Source organism: Alosa alosa, chromosome 23 (assembly GCF_017589495.1).
Source record: "Alosa alosa isolate M-15738 ecotype Scorff River chromosome 23, AALO_Geno_1.1, whole genome shotgun sequence".
Taxonomy (NCBI): domain Eukaryota; kingdom Metazoa; phylum Chordata; class Actinopteri; order Clupeiformes; family Clupeidae; genus Alosa; species Alosa alosa.
Window position 1 is genome coordinate 8,454,876 of NC_063211.1, and position 8,417 is coordinate 8,463,292.

The following is an 8,417-nucleotide window of genomic DNA, read 5'->3' on the forward strand; positions in this document are numbered from 1 at the left end:
TTTTTTTGGGTTAAGTGGTCTTTGGTCTGAAAAAGTTTGAGAAACACTGCTTTAGAGGATCTTCATTGCTATCCCTACCTTAGACTTTCCAAGTTATGGAAGTGCAGGGAAGACTCAGAATAGAGCACCGCCAAATATAACTGGCAACAAAACACAGGAGATGGAGATAAAACATTTCTTTGACTCAAGTGGTCCTAGCGAAAAGAAAAAAACTGTAAATCTGAAATGTCAAAAAGAGATACAGTGAATAAAAGACATGTTGTGCTTAAAGCAGTTTATTTGATACCAACACCCAGAGACAGATACAGTAAGTAAGTTTAGTTCAGAGCTTTCTCTTTATCAGGCTTTGCTGTAAGTAGAAATATGAACACATTTTGAAACAATCTCAATGATTAAAAAATAAAATTTCTGATTCAAATCAATACTCAAAAATACTCAAAAAGATTATACGAGATCATAACGAAATTTCCCACAGATGCGTAAAGCTCACCAGAGCACGAGAGAGCCTGTTCACTTTCTGTTCTTAGTTTAATCAAACACTAGCCCTGCTAGCAATAGTCCCATCTTTCTATTAAAGTATGAACAATCAAAAATGTTATTTTAAAAGAATTATGGAAATATTAATGAGAAATTGTTAGTAACTGAGACTGCCACCATTCTTCAGATATTCAGTTGTGATCTTCATTGTTTGGGCAGCTTCAGGATTCAGTGTTTATGCAGACATAGAATTTGAAGCGGCGATCCCTATGAAGGAATAAAAGACAAATTGTACCTTGTTTTCACTCACAGTTTTCACCAGTTACCTATAGAGATGATATTGTAGTACAGTGGAGCAATCAACGATTCAACCATCATGATGTTCGGAAATTATTCAGTTACATAATTAATGGTATGATTGGTTTTAAAAGTCTTAAATGGAACTGAGAAACATAAAATGTTTCTCAAACTAAAAGTCCCAAGAAACATAAGGAAAATGAGAAAGCCTTTTACTCTCGTTTGTTGTCGTGGTAGGAGGAGACTCCTGCAAGGTAGCTGTAGCCGTCGGCCAGCCACTCAAAGTAGTCATCAAAGCAGTTCACATAAGGGGTCCAATAGCAATAAGTGTGGTGGTGGCCAGGGGCGTTGCAGTATCTAAAAGCAAATCTAAACAAAGACATGGCATTTTCTAAGACATACAGTAATACCACAAAATTGATTTAGAAATGAAAATGTAACGTTTGTGCCCATGAACACTTTAACAAAATACAACAAATATGAAGTCATTACCGGCGGTCCTCGTGACGGTTACTGTGACTACTGATCATGCCCGTTATGACAGAGTTACTGGGACATCTGAAGGAAAATTCTTGATCAAAGTTGTTCACCCAACCACCCAGTCATAGCAGCTTGGGTTGGAGCTGAATGTTGTTTTGCAGCTGATACTAAAACGTCTGTCTTCATGGTGGTTGCTGTGGTCACTGCAAACAATATTGAAAGAACGTTTAATCTGTGAAATGAAAATGTGATATCTTAAGCAGGACTAAAGCACAATAGAGCACACAATTTACCTAGAAATCCTCGATATGCTGTGAGTGTGTGGGCAGATGAAGTAGAGCTCCCCGTCAAAGCCATTGGACCAACTTTTGGTTCTTTTCTTGATCCCACCACTGGATTCATCTAAAGTCATAATCATAAGTCATTTCATCTCTTCTGCTCTGCTTTTCTGTATATTAAATAGTCTGAGGCGATGCTTAAAGAATTACTTTCCAGATATTGTACCTGTGTCATTTGTCAAGGCAGGGGCCAGAGGGTCATCAGCCATAGCACGAGGAACTTCATATGGGCCCTCTGTTTAATAAGCACATGCAACTCTCTCATTTAGGGCTCAGCTACATGAAAACATACTGTACCATACTGTATTTGCCGATGCATTGTGAAAAAGGTAGGAAGCCTGCGTGTCACATCATTTCATTTGAGCCATGATGGTGTGTGTGTGTGTGTGTGTGTGTGTGTGTGGGGTTGTAGCGTAGTGGCTAACCAATTTGAAACTTGAAATCGAAGGAAGAGGACACCACTAGGCTACTTCAGATGTTAGTGCCTTTCTAAAGAATGTATGTATTTTTTTTCTTTAGATAAAAGTGTAAAAAGATGAGTAAAAAAGGTAAGTCAGACTAACAACTGAATAAATTAGTTTCTAACCATAGACAGATCTACTGGCCAGTTCTTCAATGATCTGAATCATCTTCTCCATGTGCACCATTTCATCTGTGCTGGAGGTGGGAATCAGTGCCTTGGCAGAGGTGGTTGCTGGAGGACACACAAGATAGAAATATACAAGTAGACTTTACAACTACTTGAGTAAGAGATGTCACAGGTGAAGCACATAAATTGAGATTTTCAATTTATGTGGTTGCCATATACAGTAGAGTGATATTTAAATCTAGATTTTTTTAAAAAAACATATAAGACACACACACATGCACAGACATACAGTGTGCGAACGGAATCAAGTATTTCTGTGATAAAGACTCAACTGTAAATACTAAACTAAAGTTAAATATGATAAAGCAGCATTTTGAAAAGAGATTACCTGCCATGCCCACAAGCAGTACACAGGAACAGACAATGAAGAACTTCATGATGATGCAGGTGCAGTTTACAGATCCTCTACCAAATGATGCAGGAGGTGAATTCACTCAGCGACACTTGGGCAGGTTAATGTTACCGTTGTTGTACAGCACTGGTTTTTAAACTTTGGAGCAGGACTCCTAGGGGGGTGGCCCAAACTATGGGAGGAATCATAAAATGATAACCTGTCGGAATTAGATTAGATTAAACTTTATTGTCATTTAGCGGTACCCTGGAAATCCAGAGTTCTCGCGAATTGGACTCTTGGTTCTCCTGAAGTCCACAATGATCTCCTTGTTCTTCTGGGTAATGAGTGCCAGATTATTATTTTTTATGTTTCCATCTTGTCCTTCTTTTTTATGTTTTTTATTGTTTCCTCCTTTGCTCACTAAAAGACAGTAGATGAGATCATGTTTACATATTCTCACAGCCAAATCGCTTATTGGCAAGAGCCAGTAATACCACAGACAAGCAGCCTTTATATCGTAACACCCCCAATTATCAACGGTAAATGAACCTTAATATCCGATTTTGTTTACCACGCTCGGAGTTATAGTGCTGGCCTGATGGGTCGCCTATTTACATTGTTTCAACGGCACATGAATGGTTAGACCGAGAATTCTCGTCATGAAATTAAAATTCCACTGGAGCTCCAAGCGAATGTGTACACGCAGCCTTACAATTCTGTTTACAGCTCTTCGAGTCACGGTAAAATGTCATTTTTGGTAGGCCTACATAGCTAATTTAGATACTACAACGGAGTATTAGGGCCACACATGAAGAAAAAAAATATTTTTGCCATGTCGACATTAAACTCGACATTTCGAGAATAAAGTTAAAATATAATATCTACTTTAATCTCAACTTGTCGACTATAAAGTCGACATGCTGACATTAAACTCGCAATAGGCCCTACTGTTTAAACATAGCCTACACAGTTTAAGCTATGTAGCCTACACTAATACACAATATGTTACATAGAAATAGGTGTTATTTCAAATAGATTGCGTCTTGTCTGTTAACTACTCATTGCCGTCATCGTGAAGTGCTGTCTCGTGATTATGGAAATACCATGCACTATGCCGTTTAGGCTAAATAACTAGAAAAATATATGTATCCAATGATATAATGTTTCTTTACAAAATGTTATTTCACTCTGTTTTACGTGGGTAAGGCCACTGCACATCCAAATAACTGCCCTTCATGACCCACAGGCCGTCACTCTTCATAGGATAACATGGCAAAACTCATTTTTCTAAAACTGCTTTTCCATGTCTCACCTGCAATGCGTAGCCTATAGGAGGCTAGAAACATAGGCATAGCCTAAGCATATATACTATTTTGATCCCGTGAGAGAATATGTGTGCATGCACTTTATTTATGCACTAGGCTATGTGTGCATATGTGTGCATGTAGGCTACATGGGGTGGTTGGGAGGACAGCTTCATTCGTCCCTCCAGACATTCAGCAATAGGCTGTTTTGCATCCATTACAAACAAGCAACGTGAAAGTCTAGGATTGGGGAGAGCGCCTAGTATGCAGTTGAACCTTTAGATAAAAAACAACACTTAAATAATGGGCCTACAATAAATAAATAAACCGCTAATGACGTTTAGGCTACTTTTGACCATCGCATTTATCGCCTGTAACTCCGTGATAGGACCTAACAGCAAAGTAGCCTATTTGGCTGAGCAACGTAGGTTAACCCAGTAAACAAAATAAAGTCCTGGCGACGTCCCCTAAAGGTCCCCTGGCGAACGTCACCTCCTCGACATTGTGTAGGGTTCCCTTTACGTCCCGCGGACCTCTGTTCGGGAGGTCTAAAAGACGTCCACGAGACTTTGATAGGACGTCCTGTAATGGTCACCGCGACATTATGCGCGCAACGTTTATATTTCCGCGATGGTAAAAAAACATAAACTGTATGATATCTTGCCTTAGACTACGATAGGCTAATGCAGCTACTGCTAGAGAGACTAACAGACTAGATAGATAGATACTTTAGTCATCCCCAGACGTGTAACGTGAAGTCGTGCATGGATGTGATGTCTCCGTCCTGCATGCGGTAGCCAGAGCGCTCTCAACTCCGCTGCCATGTGTGAATAAAGAAACGTCCCCCCCATGTCCCCGGTATAACGTTATTGTCGGGTCCTTAGAAGGTATTTGAAATGACCTAATGCAAATGTCATCCGAGGGACCTGACGGTGACGTCCCCAGAAAGTCCTGCACCGGACGTCACGCAATAACCAAACGATAACTTGCTCCGGACGTCAATAAGGTCACCGGAATGTCCGCTAGAGAACATGACGTTCGGGACCAATCAGGGACGTCGTGAATGTCGGCATAAGGTCCGGGCGACGTCCCGTGTCTGTCGTGAATATGTTCTATGTTTTGTCCACATGATATAGTCCTATGTCTAATCATTGTTGCACTCGAACACTCTGAATCATTGTTGCACTAGTTGCATTGTTTCATTCGTCCTCCCTTTCAATCGTCTCGAGCGGTCGTTCTCTCTCTCGATCTTACATTTCAATTTTTTTCTCGAAAAGTCAAGTTTAATGTCGACATGGCGACTTTAAAATCGACATGTCGAGTTTAATCTCGTCATGGCAAAAAAAAAAAAATTCTTCATGTGTGGCCCTAATACTCCGTCGTAAGATACACCTATTGTGTGGGTGCTTGCGTTTCTTTAGGAGTCCGCCGTCTTGGTTTGTATAGAAATGGATATTAAGTGACACATACACGCAAGATGGCGGATATACGGGACCGACGGTAATAGGGGGAGTTCCAATAGTTGTAGAATACAGTATATGGCCATACACTGCCCGTTTACTGCCATATATAATTGACTTTTGCTCTCCAGCCAACCTCAGATAGGCCGCCTCTTCTTCAGAAGGAAATGGAATGATGGTGATGGGAATGTACAAAGTAAAAAAAAAGATGTGGTGTCATCTGCAAACTTGATTATTAGCTACTGCTGTGGATCTGTTCTGATCTGTTGTGTCTGTTGGCAAATTGGTATGGGCCCAGTGAAGCAGGCAGACAGTAGTGAGAGAACCAGCTGCTCAAAACATTTAGAAAGGAATGAGAAAAAACTTACATTTTTTAGACTTTGAAAAGATTTGGAAATAACCTTTGAAAGACTGCAGCCTCACACACACTCACATCTAAAAACAAGTCACAGAGATTTTAGTCACAGTCTAGTCACAGGCCAGTCTCAGACTATTGGCCCTATTTCAGTGATATAAACGCATAGTCTAAAGCACGATGCACATGAATGTTTAGGGCATGTCTGAATCAACATATGCTATACGCTATATATGAGTATACACATCTCTACACTCGCCTAGTTTTTGAACTTGTAGACAACGACAAAACACTTTGTCTTACACTTAGTTATTTACTTCCACTACTAGCCGATGAGGGGGTACAATCGAATACATAGCCTGAAAAAGCAACACTTATCACAATAATATTCGAATGACTGAATAAAAATCCTGAAGACATTCTTCCAAGCACACCAGCCTTGTTACTTTGGTCTCACCAATTGATAAATTTAGTGACAATGTGCTTTCAAAATAACGGTAGAACATGCACCTTTCACTTTAAACCAGGTTTTTCTTGGTCAGTGGTCTTATCATTTTTAGTGCCGTTAAAATATTAATTTGTGACCATGTGCCTGACCACACCTATCTATTTAATTGACACGGCCGTGCAGGGCTTGAATTATCTTTTTGTCTTTAAGGGGGTCTCTCTATCTCATGATAAGTTGGCACATCCCGCGCATAGCTGTGCATAGGCGATACAATTAAATAGCCTAGGCGCGAGACGAGTGGCGCTTTTGCGCAGTATGTGTAGGGTAGGCCTAAGCTATAACTTGACACACGCACACAACAGACATAGATTTTTCATTAAAATTGATTCCTTTTAATTAATTTCAACATATTATTGACTGTCAATAGTCCATATTTCATTTCAATTTCACAATACAAAGAAATAGACTAAACAATTGATTTAGTCAGAGTGCCATTCTCAATTTCACAACGTAATTCATTTGAACCAGCTACACTCTTAAAACGAATGTGTTAAAAATAACACAACTTGCGTTGCTTTTTAACACATTCGTTTTAAGAGTGTAGACCACCGTCTCAGATATAGGCTATCCTCTGTGTTAAACACAATAATGTAGTCTTTAACTTATACACAGGGAAAATGCACTAACTGGCAGAAATTAATAAAACTATGTTCTAGTATTATAGGCTAATATAGATGAGATTTGGTTTGAATGTGTGTGGAACAGCTTTATAGCTACACCACTTTTCCATCAAAAAGCTTGTTGTAAAAGGCATAACTTGTTAGATTTAAGACCTAAGTTTGCTAGCTCTGTGCCTCACCCTGGCCGAGAGATGTGACGCAGGACGTCCCCTGATTGGCTAGTCAGTAGGCAATGCAATGTGCTGATTGGCTCTGCAGAAACGCTGTCAAGACCGTGACAAAATTAGCTGATTGGCTCTTCAGAAATGACGACAAAACACTGCCAAAATTTGTGTCTGTAAAAAAGTTTTGTAGCTTCGTAGATCCAGTTTGCACACGAAAGATCGATGTCGCACTTCTCCCAATTGCTGCCTAATTGTATGCGCAAAGAATAAAGTTCCTTTATTGTCTGTAGCTATAAAGCTGTTCCACACACATGCACAAAATATTTCTACAAGTACAAAGTTTCCGTGCACAAGCACAATTTTTTTATACAGCTGCAAAACTCTTACACATGTGAATATCTTTTCACGGACACAAAATCTTTATGGCGTTGTTTTGATTCCATACATAGGCTCACAGACTTCCTCCTCCACTCACTCAAAGACAGTAGATGAGATCATGTTTACATATTCTCACAGCCAAATTAATGATTGGCAACAGCCGGTAATACCACAGATAAGCAGCCTATATATGGCCAGATATGGCCAGTGTACTGCCATAAATAATTGATATTTGCTTTCCAGCCAACCTCAGATAGGCCGACTTTTCTCAAGAGGGAAATGGAATGATGGAAATGTACAAAGTAGTTCATTAACATGCCTCCATTTGCTCTGTGAGAGATAGCTGTGCTCAACGGTAACAGGGTAAGCCCCCACCGTCGACTTCAAGGCACCTACAGTAACCCTAACCTTAACCCTAACCCTAGTGCTTTCCATGCAGTGCTGCCTGAAAGACAACGTTGGGGGCTTAAAACACCATTGTCCGTCCAAATTTCTTGCCACATATGGCCATAGGCCACAATCTAGCCTGTTTGAAAAGGTTTGGAAAAAGGTTAATTGTAGGCATTAATTAGCAGTTTGTGGCCTTTGCTATTCACATACAGTACATGTTAAGCGGTTTGTCAGCATGAATTAGCACTTTAAGGTCTATGCTCTCTGCATTCTTGCTTGTTCAGCAGGCTGAAGATCCTTTCTGGCCTGAGTGTCATAAAGATTCTCACCATCAGGTCGGGTCATTTCCCACCACATCTGGCCATATAGGCCACAATCCAGCCTGTTAGAAAAGGTTTGGAAAAGGTTAACTGTGGGCATGAATTAGCAGTTTTTGTGATTTTTGCTATTTGCCTGAGAGGTTTGTGGGCATGAACAAGCAGTTTAAGGTCTATGCCATTTGGATTCTTACTTTGGTGGTTCAGCTGGCTGATGATCCTCTCTGGCCTGAGTGTGATGGAGATCCTCTCCAGCCTGAGAATCCTCCATATTTGCTCCCTCACTTGCTGGTTCAGCAGGCTTAAGATCCTCCATGTTTAGATCCTCCATGTTGTGTCCCCAGCC

The 8,417-nt window shown here is 40.3% G+C and overlaps 1 pseudogene; it reads right to left on the reverse strand.

Moving 5' to 3' along the window:
• Positions 1–698: 698 nt before the first annotated feature.
• On the reverse strand, positions 699–2,618 carry LOC125288952 (annotated as a pseudogene).
• Positions 2,619–8,417: the final 5,799 nt, after the last annotated feature.